The 12512-nt window shown below is 47.3% G+C and overlaps 1 protein-coding gene across 3 annotated transcripts in view; it reads left to right on the top strand.

Annotated features, from left to right (window-relative positions):
- The window catches only part of frmd4a (FERM domain containing 4A), an 810443-nt gene that overhangs the window by 43607 nt on the left and 754324 nt on the right, over positions 1-12512 (top strand). For all 3 annotated transcript variants that reach the window (XM_070897082.1, XM_070897085.1, XM_070897084.1), the window contains exon 2: positions 681-758. The gene's annotated coding sequence lies outside the window, so the exon portion shown is untranslated. The remainder of the gene's footprint in view (positions 1-680; positions 759-12512) is intronic.

The raw sequence follows: 12512 nt of genomic DNA on the forward strand, positions 1-12512 counted from the left end.
TGGGATGAATCGCCTCCCATATCTTTACTCACCTTTGGTGCAGTAAATTTGGGGAATAGTCAGACACACCTAGAGTTCACAGTTTGGGTCTCCCTATCTGCGGAATTATATACCTGCCTTGGAGGCGGTGCAACGAAAGTTCACTAGACCGATCCCTGGGATGAGAGGGTTGTCCTGAGGAGAGATTCAGTAGATTGGGCCGATACTCTCTGGAGTTTAGAAGAATGAGAGGTGATCTCATTGAAACATGTAATATTCTGAAGGAGATTCACAGGGTAGATGCAGGGAGGATGTTTCCCCCCGGGCTGGAGAGTCTAGAACCAGGGGTCACAGTCTCAGGATAAGGGGTCGGCCATTTAGGACTGAGATGAGGAGAAATTTCTTCACTCAGAGGGTGGTGAATCACTGGAATTCTCTGCCTCAGAGGGCTGTGGAGGCTCTCTGCGTATATTCAAGGCTGAGATTGAAGATTTTTGGAGTCTAGGGGAATTGAGGGATATGGAGATCGGGGGGTGGTGGGGAGAGTGGAGTTGAGGTTGAAGATCAGCCATGATATTAAATGGAGGAGCAGGCTCGAGGGGCCGTATGGCCGACTCCTGCTCCTAATTCTTATGTACAACACCCACAGAAACGACTAAATTGTGACACTGATTCCTAACCTGCTTTCATATTTGTTCTAGAGATGACCTTTTGGGGAAGAAGCTCGGTGTAAGCATGCCAGCAAGCAGCAAGGACAGCGTTTCCAACACTTTGTAATTGTAAGTAGCCAGAGTAAGTGGTGACTGCGTTATTGTCAAAGTGGACCATTCATTTTCATCAGTACGATTGTAAACTGCTATAAATATTTAACAAGCTGGTCTGTTGCTGATCCCTGGTGAGCTCTGCTGTGGATCATGCCTGGTTTTATTCCGTCTCTGAAACATGAGCACAGTGTTTCTGAGTGTGGTTGAATACCTTTGCAAAATATAGTGTGCGTGGGGTCACACACAGACGTCTAAAGGCTCATTGTAGTCTGGAGTCCTGTGTGCAGGCTTTTCCGTAAGCGGAGATACGCTGAATTGGAAACGGTTTGTATTTATTAGTTGGAAAATGAGGTGCGGTGGGTGGCTGGAATATCGGGGGGGAGAAACTGCCCTTTTCAGAGGTCAGTTGGGGGCTTATGTATTGGGTGCTGGGCTGCAGCCCCGATCGCTCGCTCGCTCGCTCCCCTGGTGGCCACGCGGAGGCCGTGCAGAGTACGCAGCGGCCCCCTCCCCTTTAAGCGAAGGGGAGGGGCGTTGAAGCGCGACAGCGTCGCGCGGAGCGTCCGCGTAGCGCTACAGTACTCGCCCCAGCCTTGCCCCGAGACCCGCCCCTAAAGGAAGTGGAGTGCGCGAGATTGGCCAATTCATTGGCGGGGTTCAGGACTTCTGCGCCGGGCACAGGGAGACCCGCCCCCAACTGGTTACCGCCCCCAATCGGGGCGCGGGGCAATTTCGCCCCCCGCAAAGTATTGACAAAAACAATTCTGAAACTGGGAGCAGGTCAGACTTGGGGGACTGGCGGCTGGCAAGTGAAGGTTCCAGAAATGGTGTTTTTGTTAGTTTTACGTTATTAGTTTCTGCAGTTATGGAAAAAGATTTCTTTAAAAGAGAAAGTTGGTTTGATGACATAGTTAGATGATATGGACTCCCCAGTTTGTATCCACAGCACTAAACTGCCGACAATTTAGGACAAATTTGTATTAAAATGGAATTTCTCAGTCAGCAAGAAATGAACCATGAATTCGGCGATAAAGTATCTGGAAATAAAGCGGCAACAGCCACTTATATTTGTATCGTGCTTTTCACATAATGTATTGTCCTACAATGCTTCACAGAGGAGAAGCAGACCCTCCCCCCCCCCCCCCCCCCCTCACTACGCGGGAAAATTGGGAGTTGAGAAAGGTGACCACGAGGATGGGCGCAACAATGGCGGAGAGACGTAGCGAGCCGCAAGGGTTTGTAGAGGGAGTTCCAGAGGGTTGGAAGTTCTGTCCCAATCGCAGAGCAATGGGAGGTGGGACAAACAGTAGGCCAGAGTGAGAGGGCAACAGGACATGGGCAGGGATGGTGGGTTCGCGGAGGATGTAGCAACGGGGCGACACAAGTCCATGAAAATACAAGGATGGGGATTTTGAAGTGAGGAACAGAGAGTAAAGGTAGGTTGGCAAAGACAGGAGTGATGGGTGTACGGGATTGGTAAAGATGGCTGTAATGTATTTGCTTCATGGGTTCTTTGCTTAAGAATTAAGAACTAGTTGGTTTATTAACAAAGATTTAACAATCACACGACACATTACCAATTCATCCACCAGGCTCACAACCACCTGCCCCATCGTGGATCCCCCGAACCCAACTGGCTGGGGTTTTATTGAGTCTTGTGAACATCACGTGACTGGCTAAGCCACTCCTGATTCAATAGCTCCACAAACCATGCTCACAGGGGCGTACGTTACAGTGTCAGTGATTTGGATGTTGGAGTTTATGAAGGCTGCATCTCAAATAATCACCAAGGAGGGCATTGGAAAAATGACTCTGGCGGTAACACAAGCACGGATAGGGGTGTCATCTTTGGTGGGAAAGAGATCAGTGCTAAGCTGGAAGTTGGTGATGTTGGCGAGACATCAGATGGGAAGTTTGAAGATCATTACCCCCTTGGGATTGGACACATAGGCAACAGACGGCAGTGGGAGAGAGCTGGAAAAGTGCACGTGGAAACTGATCTCACACCGACAGGAACCAACTAGGGGGGAGGCCATCTTAGACTGGGTGTTGTGTAATGAGAGAGGATTAATTAGCAATCTCATTGTGCGAGGCCCCTTGGGGAAGAGTGACCATAATATGGTGGAATTCTGCATTAGGATGGAGAATGAAACAGTAATTTCAGAGACCATGGTCTAGAACTTAAAGAAGGGTAACTTTGAAGGTATGAGGCGTGAATTGGCTAGGATAGATTGGCGAATGATACTTAGGGGGTTGACTGTGGATGGGCAATGGCAGACATTTAGAGACCGCATGGATGAATTACAGCAATTGTACATTCCTGTCTGGCGTAAAAATAAAAAAGGGAAGGTGGCTCAACCGTGGCTATCAAGGGAAATCAGGGATAGTATTAAAGCCAAGGAAGTGGCATACAAATTGGCCAGAAATAGCAGCGAACCTGGGGACTGGGAGAAATTTAGAACTCAGCAGAGGAGGACAAAGGGTTTGATTAGGGCAGGGAAAATGGAGTACGAGAAGAAGCTTGCAGGGAACATTAAGGCGGATTGCAAAAGTTTCTATAGGTATGTAAAGAGAAAAAGGTTGGTGAAGACAAACGTAGGTCCCCTGCAGTCAGAATCAGGGGAAGTCATAACGGGGAACAAAGAAATGGCAGACCAATTGAACAAGTACTTTGGTTCGGTATTCACTAAGGAGGATACAAACAACCTTCCGGATATAAAAGGGGTCAGAGGGTCTAGTAATGAGGGGGAACTGAGGGAAATCTTTATTCGTCGGGAAATTGTGTTGGGGAAATTGATGGGATTGAAGGCCGATAAATCCCCAGGGCCTGATGGACTGCATCCTAGAGTACTTAAGGAGGTGGCCTTGGAAATAGCGGATGCATTGACAGTCATTTTCCAACATTCCATTGACTCTGGATCAGTTCCTATGGAGTGGAGGGTAGCCAATGTAACCCCACTTTTTAAAAAAGGAGGGAGAGAGAAAACAGGGAATTATAGACCGGTCAGCCTGACCTCAGTAGTGGGTAAAATGATGGAATCAATTATTAAGGATGTCATAGCAGTGCATCTGGAAAATGGTGACATGATAGGTCCAAGTCAGCATGGATTTGTGAAAGGGAAATCATGCTTGACAAATCTTCTGGAATTTTTTGAGGATGTTTCCAGTAAAGTGGACAAAGGAGAACCAGTTGATGTGGTATATTTGGACTTTCAGAAGGCTTTCGACAAGGTCCCACACAAGAGATTAATGTGCAAAGTTAAAGCACATGGGATTGGGGGTAGTGTGCTGACATGGATTGAGAACTGGTTGTCAGACAGGAAGCAAAGAGTAGGAGTAAACGGGTACTTTTCAGAATGGCAGGCAGTGACTAGTGGAGTGCCGCAAGGTTCTGTGCTGGGGCCCCAGCTGTTTACATTGTACATTAATGATTTAGACGAGGGGATTAAATGCAGTATCTCCAAATTTGCGGATGATACTAAGTTGGGTGGCAGTGTGAGCTGCGAGGAGGATGCTATTAGGCTGCAGAGTGACTTAGATAGGTTAGGTGAGTGGGCAAATGCATGGCAGATGAAGTATAATGTGGATAAATGTGAGGTTATCCACTTTGGTGGTAAAAACAGAGAGACAGACTATTATCTGAATGGTGACAGATTAGGAAAAGGGAAGGTGCAACGAGACCTGGGTGTCATGGTACATCAGTCATTGAAGGTTAGCATGCAGGTACAGCAGGCGGTTAAGAAAGCAAATGGCATGTTGGCCTTCATAGCGAGGGGATTTGAATACAGGGGCAGGGAGGTGTTGCTACAGTTGTACAGGGCCTTGGTGAGGCCACACCTGGAGTATTGTGTACAGTTTTGGTCTCCTAACTTGAGGAAGGACATTCTTGCTATTGAGGGAGTGCAGCGAAGGTTCACCAGACTGATTCCCGGGATGGCGGGACTGACCTATCAAGAAAGATTGGATCAACTGGGCTTGTATTCACTGGAGTTCAGAAGAATGAGAGGGGACCTCATAGAAACGTTTAAAATTCTGACGGGTTTAGACAGGTTAGATGCAGAAAGAATGTTCCCAATGTTGGGGAAGTCCAGAACCAGGGGTCACAGTCTGAGGATAAGGGGTAAGCCATTTAGGACCGAGATGAGGAGAAACTTCTTCACCCAGAGAGTGGTGAACCTGTGGAATTCTCTACCACAGAAAGTTGTTGAGGCCAATTCACTAAATATATTCAAAAGGGAGTTAGATGAAGTCCTTACTACTCGGGGGATCAAGGGTTATGGCGAGAAAGCAGGAAGGGGGTACTGAAGTTTCATGTTCAGCCATGAACTCATTGAATGGCGGTGCAGGCTAGAAGGGCTGAATGGCCTGCTCCTGCACCTATTTTCTATGTTTCTATGTTTCTATGACAGATGCTGCCCCTCGGGATATTTAAGTGAGGAGCAGCAGAGTCCAGAGGTTGGCGTACTATATTTGCTTGTGTGTTATGCCACAGTCAGGATGTTGGTCGCTCCCGTGATTGCCAACCCAGTGAGTCCCGGGTCTCGGTCACGCCATTGGGAAGGACGAAGGAAGAAGCTGTTGGGTTAATAGAGGGAGAGTGTTCCAGAGTACAGTGCCCCAGATTACAGTGCCCCAGAGTACAGTGTCCCAGAGTACAGTGTCCCAGAGTACAGTGACCCAGGGTACAGTGACCCAGGGTACAGTGTCCCAGAGTACAGTGTCCCAGAGTACAGTGTCCCAGAGTACAGTGTTCCAGAATACAGTGACACAGAGTCTCATCTCATAAGCAGACCCTCGAACCGAGGATGACTTGCTTCCATGTCAAAAAGTTCACAGGTGTTTCAATGAAGGACCTAATATTCCAGATCCCGAACTACATGTTGAAGGGTGGAAGATGCCTGTGCGTGGATTTTTTTAACGTGGGGTGACCGTTGCACACCAGCCACCACACGGGCTTGACAGAGCGAGGTCTTGGTCCAGTGGCAAGGACTGGAGACCTGCTCTGCTGCACAGACCCAGTGCGCACACATATCGCAGTGTGGGCTAGCCCATGCTGCCCCTGGGCCCTCTCCTCTCCTGGGCCCCGATCATGTCCCTCTACAATCTCTCGCCGCTCCTTCGCCCCGCCCTCGCCGCTCCTGCTGTACCTGCCCACGATCCAATCACCGACCTGGACCTTGGTGACTGCCATTGCTTTTCTGCTCCCTGGAGTGGTACGCTGCCACGCTGCTCCTTCCGCTCCCCGGCCTGCTCCGATGGTCTAGACCCAGAGCGCGGCGACCCAGAGCGCGCTGTCCCAGAGTGCGGCGACCCAGAGCGCGCTGTCCCAGAGTGCGGCGACCCAGAGCGCGCTGTCCCAGAGCGCGGCGGCCCAGAGCGCGCTGTCCCAGAGCGCGGTGACCCAGAGCGCGGTGACCCAGAGCGCGGTGACCCAGAGCGCGGCGACCCAGAGCGCGGCGACCCAGAGCGCGCTGTCCCAGAGCGCGCTGTCCCAGAGCGCGCTGTCCCAGAGCGCGGTGACCCAGAGCACGGCGACCCAGAGCGCGGCGACCCAGAGCAAGCTGTCCCAGAGCGCGGCGACCCAGAGCAAGCTGTCCCAGAGCGCGGCGACCCAGAGGGCGCTGTCCCAGAGCGTGGCGACCCAGAGCAAGCTGTCCCAGAGTGCGGCGACCCAGAGCGCGCTGTCCCAGAGCGCGGTGACCCAGAGCGCGGCGACCCAGAGCGCGGCGACCCAGAGCGCGCTGTCCCAGAGCGCGGTGACCCAGAGGGCGGTCCCTGTGACCAGGGCAGTACAGTACCATTATGAAAACCTTGTTTGCCGATTATAAATGGGGCCTTGAAGCGATTGTATTATTTTGTTGGAGGGATTTTGTGCATTTAACTTATCGTTTCCAAAAATGGAAATGTTTAACTATATTTTAGGTTTGGTTAATCTCCAGCATTCTCATGGTGTTTGTTGAATCTCTCAGCTTACACAAGTGCATAGAATGTTACATTTCTGTTTGGAGGTTGTGGCCAGATGAATTATGGTTATTAGTTTGTTACCTGTATTTGGTGGTGATTGCAGTGTTATGCACCTAAAGCACTCCGGTTCGGGGCGGGAGCCCTGGATTGTTGAGACCCGCGATCGACTGAGTATCCAGTGCCCCCACTGCAAGTCCCCACACATGGGCAGCACATGGTGCACTGGGCACCCCGTGCGCAGACTGCTTCAGCATAAGAACATAAGAAATAGGAGCAGGAGTCGGCCATTCGGCCCCTCGAGCCTGCTCCGCCATTCAATACGATCATGGCTGATCTGTTCATGGACTCAGCTCCACTTCCCTGCCCGCTCCCCATAACCCTTTACTCCCTTATTGGTTAAGAATCTGTCTATCTCCGCCTTAAATATATTCAATGACCCAGCCTCCACAGCTCTCTGGGGCAGAGAATTCCACAGATTTACAATCCTCTTGAGAAGAAATTTCTCCTCATCTCAGTTTTAAATGGGCGGCCCCTTATTCTAAGACCATGCCCCCTAGTTCTAGTCTCCCCCATCAGTGGAAACATCCTCTCTGCATCCACCTTGTCAAGCCCCCTCATAATCTTATACGTTTCGGTAAGATCACCTCTCATTCTTCTGAATTCCAATGTGTCATTTAGCATCACCTGGACCACCATTTTGATAGTAAGGCATGGCTGGAGAGTCGATCCTGTGGGGTGGATGATAAAGTGACAGAAATGATGTTCCTGGCTGGCCTGTTGGTGTGGACATCCAGGTTTCTGTGCCTTCTGGTTTCAGTTTACTTTCAGGAATCTCTTCGAGGTCAAAGTTGGCAAGGTTCTGGTTCTTCACGTCCTGCTTGTTGCAAACATATTCTTGAAAAGTCCTCCAGCCCCACAATCCTCCGAGATCTCTGCGCTCCTCCAATTCTGCCTCTTGGCCATCCCCGACTTCAGTCGCTCAGCATTAACGAGGCCCTATCTCTGAGATTCTCTACTTCTCTCTCCTCCTTTAAGACGTTCCTTAAAACCTACCGTGACAATTTGGAAGGACAGACAGAAAGGAAAAGGAGGTGGGGTAGTACTGTTAATAAAGGATGGGATCAGTGCGTTAGTGAGAAACGATATTGGCTCAGAAGATCAAGATGTTGAATCAGTTTGGGTGGAGCTAAGGAATAATATGGGGAAAAAGTCGCTGGTGGGTGTAGTCTATAGGCCCCCAACAGTAGCTACACTGTTGGACAGAGTACAAATGAAGAAATAATGGAGGCTTGTAAAAAAGGAACGGCAATAATCATGAGCGATTTTAACCTTCAACTTGATTGGACAAAGCAAATTGGCCAGGGTAGCCTTGAGGAAGAGTTCACAGAGTGTATCCGGGATCGTTTCCTTGAACAGTACATTGCGGAACCAACCAGGGAGCAGGCTATCTTAGACCTGATACTGTGTAATGAGACAGGATTAATAAATGATCTCCTAGTAAAGGATTCTCGAGGAAAGAGTGATCATAGCATGGTTGAATTTCAAATTCAGTTGGAGGGTGAGAAAGTTGGATTTCAAACCAGTGTCTTAAGCTTAAATAAAGGTGACTACAAAGGTATGACGGCAAAGTTGGCTAAAGTGACTGGGAAAATAGATTAAAGTATGGGACGGTTGATCAGCAATGGCAGACATTTAAGGAGCTATTTCATAACTCGTAACAAAAATATATCCCAATGAGAAGGGATAACCATCCGTGACTAACTAAGGAAATAAGGGATGGTATCAAATTGGAAACAAGGGCATACAATGTGGCCAAGACTAGTGGGAGGCCAAAGGATTGGGAAACTTTTAAAAGCCAACAAAGAACGAATAAAACAATGATCGAGAGGGAAGATAGATTATGAAAGTAAACTTGCGCAAAACATAAAATCAGATAGTAAAAGCTTTTACCGATATATAAAACGGAAAAGAGTGACTAAAGTAAATGTTGGTCCCTTAGAAGATGAGAAGGGGGATTTAATAATGGGAAATGTGGAAATGGCTGAGACCTTAAACAATTATTTTGCTTCGGTCTTCACAGTGGAAGATACAAAAACTGCTGGTCACAGGAATGTGGGAAGGGAGGACCTTGAGACAATCACTATCACTAGGGAGGTAGTGCTGGACAGGCTAATGGGACTCAAGGTAGACAAGTCCCCTGGTCCTTATTAAAAGAAATGGCGGAAGTTATAGCAGATGCATTTGTTATAATCTACCAAAATTCTCTGGACTCTGGGGAGGTACCATCGGATTGGAAAGCAGCTAATGTAACGTCTCTGTTTAAAAAAGGGGGCAGACAAAAGGCAGGTAACTATAGGCCGGTTAGTTTAACATCTGTAGTGGGGAAAATGCTTGAAGCTATCATTAAGGAAGAAATAGCAGGACATCTAGATAGGAATAGTGCAATCAAGCAGACGCAACATGGATTCATGAAGGGGAAATCATGTTTAACTAATTTATTGGAATTCGTTGAGGATATAACGAGCATGGTGGATAGAGATGTACCGATGGATGTGGTGTATTTAGATTTCCAAAAGGCATTTGATAAGGTGCCACACAAAAGGCTACTGCAGAAGATAAAGGTACGCGGAGTCAGAGGAAATGTATTAGCATGGATCGAGAATTGGCTGGCTAACAGAAAACAGAGAGTCGGGATAAATGGGTCCTTTTCGGGTTGGAAATCGGTGGTTAGTGGTGTGCCACAGGGATTGGTGCTGGGACCACAACAGTTTACATTATACATAGATGACCTGGAAGAGGGGACAGAGTGTAGTGTAACAAAATTTGCAGATGACACAAAGATTAGTGGGAAAGCGGGTTGTGTAGAGGACACAGAGAGGCTGCAAAGAGGTTTAGATAGGTTAAGCGAATGGGCTAAGGTTTGGCAGATGGAATACAATGTCGGAAAATGTGAGGTCATCCACCTTGGAAAAAAAAATAGTAAAAGGGAATATTATTTGAATGGGGAGAAATTACAACATGCTGCGGTGCAGAGGGATCTGGGGGCCCTTGTGCATGAATCCCAAAAAGTTAGTTTGCAGGTGCAGCAGGTAATCAGGAAGGCAAATGGAATGTTGGCCTTCATTGCGAGAGGGATGGAGTACAAAAGCAGGGAGGTCCTGCTGCAACTGTACAGGGTATTGGTGAGGCCGCACCTGGAGTACTGCGTGCAGTTTTGGTCCCCTTACTTAAGGAAGGATATACTAGCTTTGGAGGGAGTACAGAGACGATTCACTAGGCTGATTCCGGAGATGAGGGGATTACCTTATGATGATAGATTGAGTAGACTGGGTCTTTACTCGTTGGAGTTCAGAAGGATGAGGGGTGATCTTATGGAAACATTTAAAATAATGAAAGGGATAGACAAGATAGAGGCAGAGAGGTTGTTTCCACTGGTCGGGGAGACTAGAACTAGGGGGCACAGCCTCAAAATGTAGGGGAGCCAATTTAAAACCGAGTTGAGAAGGAATTTCTTCTCCCAGAGGGTTGTGAATTTGTGAAATTCTCTGCCCAGGGAAGCAGTTGAGGCTAGCTCATTGAATGTATTCAAATCAAATAGATAGATAGATTTTTAACCAATAAGGGAGTTAAAGGTTACGGGGAGCGGGCGGGTAAGTGGAGCTGAGTCCACGGCCAGATCAGCCAGAGTGGCGGAGCAGGCTAGAGGGGCTAGATGGCCTACTCCTGATCCTAATTCTTATGTTCTTATGTTCTTGTGAAATAGAAAAACAGATAGTAAGAGTTTCTACAGGTACATAAAAAGGAAAAGAGTGGCTAAAATAAATGTTGGTCCCTTGGAGGATGAGACTGGGGAATTAATAATGGAGAACAGGGAAATGGCAGAGAAGTTGAACAAATATTTTGTATCGGTAGAAGACACTAAAAACATCCCAATAGTGGATAATCAAGGGCCAATAGGGAGGGAGAAACTAGATACAAGCACTATCACTAATAAAGTAGTACTCGGTAAAATAATGGGACTAAAGGTGGACAAGTCCCCTGGACCTGATGGCTTACATCCGAGGGTCTTAAAAGAAGTGGATGCAATGGTTGTAATCTACCAAAATTCCCTGGATTCTGGGGAGGTCCCAGCGGATTGGAAAACTGCAAATGTAACGCCCCTATTTAAAAAAGGAGGCAGACAAAAAGCAGGAAACTATAGACCAGTTAGCCTAACATCTGTCGTTGGGAAAATGCTGGAGTCCATTATTAAGGAAGCAGTAGCAGGATATTTGGAAAAGCAGAATTCAATTAAGCAAAGTCAGCATGGTTTTATGAAAGGGAAATGATGTTTGACAAATTTGCTGGACTTCTTTGAGGATGGATAAGGGGGAACCAATGGATGTGGTGTATTTGGATTTCCAGAAGGCATTTGATAAGGTGCCACATAAAAGGTTACTGCACAAGATAAATGTTTAAGGGATTGGGGGTAATATATTAGCATGGATTGGCTAACTAACAGAAAACAGAGAGTCGGAATAAATGGATCATTTTCCGGTTGGTAAACAGTGACTAGTGGGGTGGCACAGGGATCGGTGCTGGGGCCTCAACTATTTACAATCTATATTAATGACTTGGAGGAAGGGACCGAGTGTAATGTAGACAAGTTTGCTGATGATACAAAGATGGGTGGGAAAGCAAATTGTGAGGAGGACACAAAAAATCTGCAAAGGGATATAGACAGGCTAAGTGAGTGGGCAAACATTTGCCAGATGGAATATAATATGGGAAAATGTGAGGTTATCCATTTTGGCAGAAATAATAGAAAAGCGAATTATAATTTAAATGGAGAAAAATTGCAAAGTGCTGCAGTACAGAGAGACCTGGGGGTCCTTGTGCATGAAACACAAAAAGTTAGTAATAAGGTACAGTAAGAGAACAGGAAGGCCAATGGAATGTTGGCCTTTATTGCAAGGGGGGATAGAGTATAATAGCAGAGAAGTCCTGCTACAACTGTACAGGGTATTGGTGAGGCCACACCTGGAGTACTGCGTACAGTTTTAGTCTCTGTATTTAAGGAAGGATATACTTGCATTGGAGGCTGTTCAGAGAAGGCTCACTAGGTTGATTCCGGAGATGAGGGGGTTGACTTATGAAAATAGTTTGAGTAGTTTGGGCCTCTACACATTGGAGTTCAGAAGAATGAGAGGTGATCCTATCAAAACATATAAGATAATGAGAGGGCTCGACAAGGTGGATGCAGAGAGGATATTTCCACTCATAGTGGAAACTAAAACTAGGGGACATAGTGTTAGAATAAGGGGCCTCCCATTTAAAACTGAGATAAGGAGGAATTTCTTCTCTCTGAGGGTTGTAAATCTGTGGAAGTCTCTGCCCCAGAGAGATGTGGAGGCTGGGTCATTGAATATATTTAAGGCAGAGATAGACAGATTTTTGAGCGATAAGGGAGTAAAGGGTTATGGGGAGCGGGCGGGGAAGTGGAGCTGAGTCCATGATCAGATCAGCCGTGATCTTATTGAATGGTGGAGCAGGCTCGAGGGGCCGAATGGCCGACTCCTCCTATTTCCTATGTTCTTATGTTCTTACCTCTTTGACCAAGCTTTTGGTCATCTGCCTTAATTTCTCCTTATGTGACTCGGTATCACATTTTGTTTAATAATGCTCCTGTGACGTCCCATTGTCCTGTCCTTTCCCCATAACGCCTGCAACTCTTCCCCTTCAATTATTTATCCAGTTCTCTTTTTGAAAGTTAATACTAAATCTGTTTCCATCGCCCTTACAGGCAGCGCATTTCAGATCACAACA

Source organism: Pristiophorus japonicus, chromosome 13 (genome assembly GCF_044704955.1).
Source record: "Pristiophorus japonicus isolate sPriJap1 chromosome 13, sPriJap1.hap1, whole genome shotgun sequence".
NCBI lineage: Eukaryota > Metazoa > Chordata > Chondrichthyes > Pristiophoridae > Pristiophorus > Pristiophorus japonicus.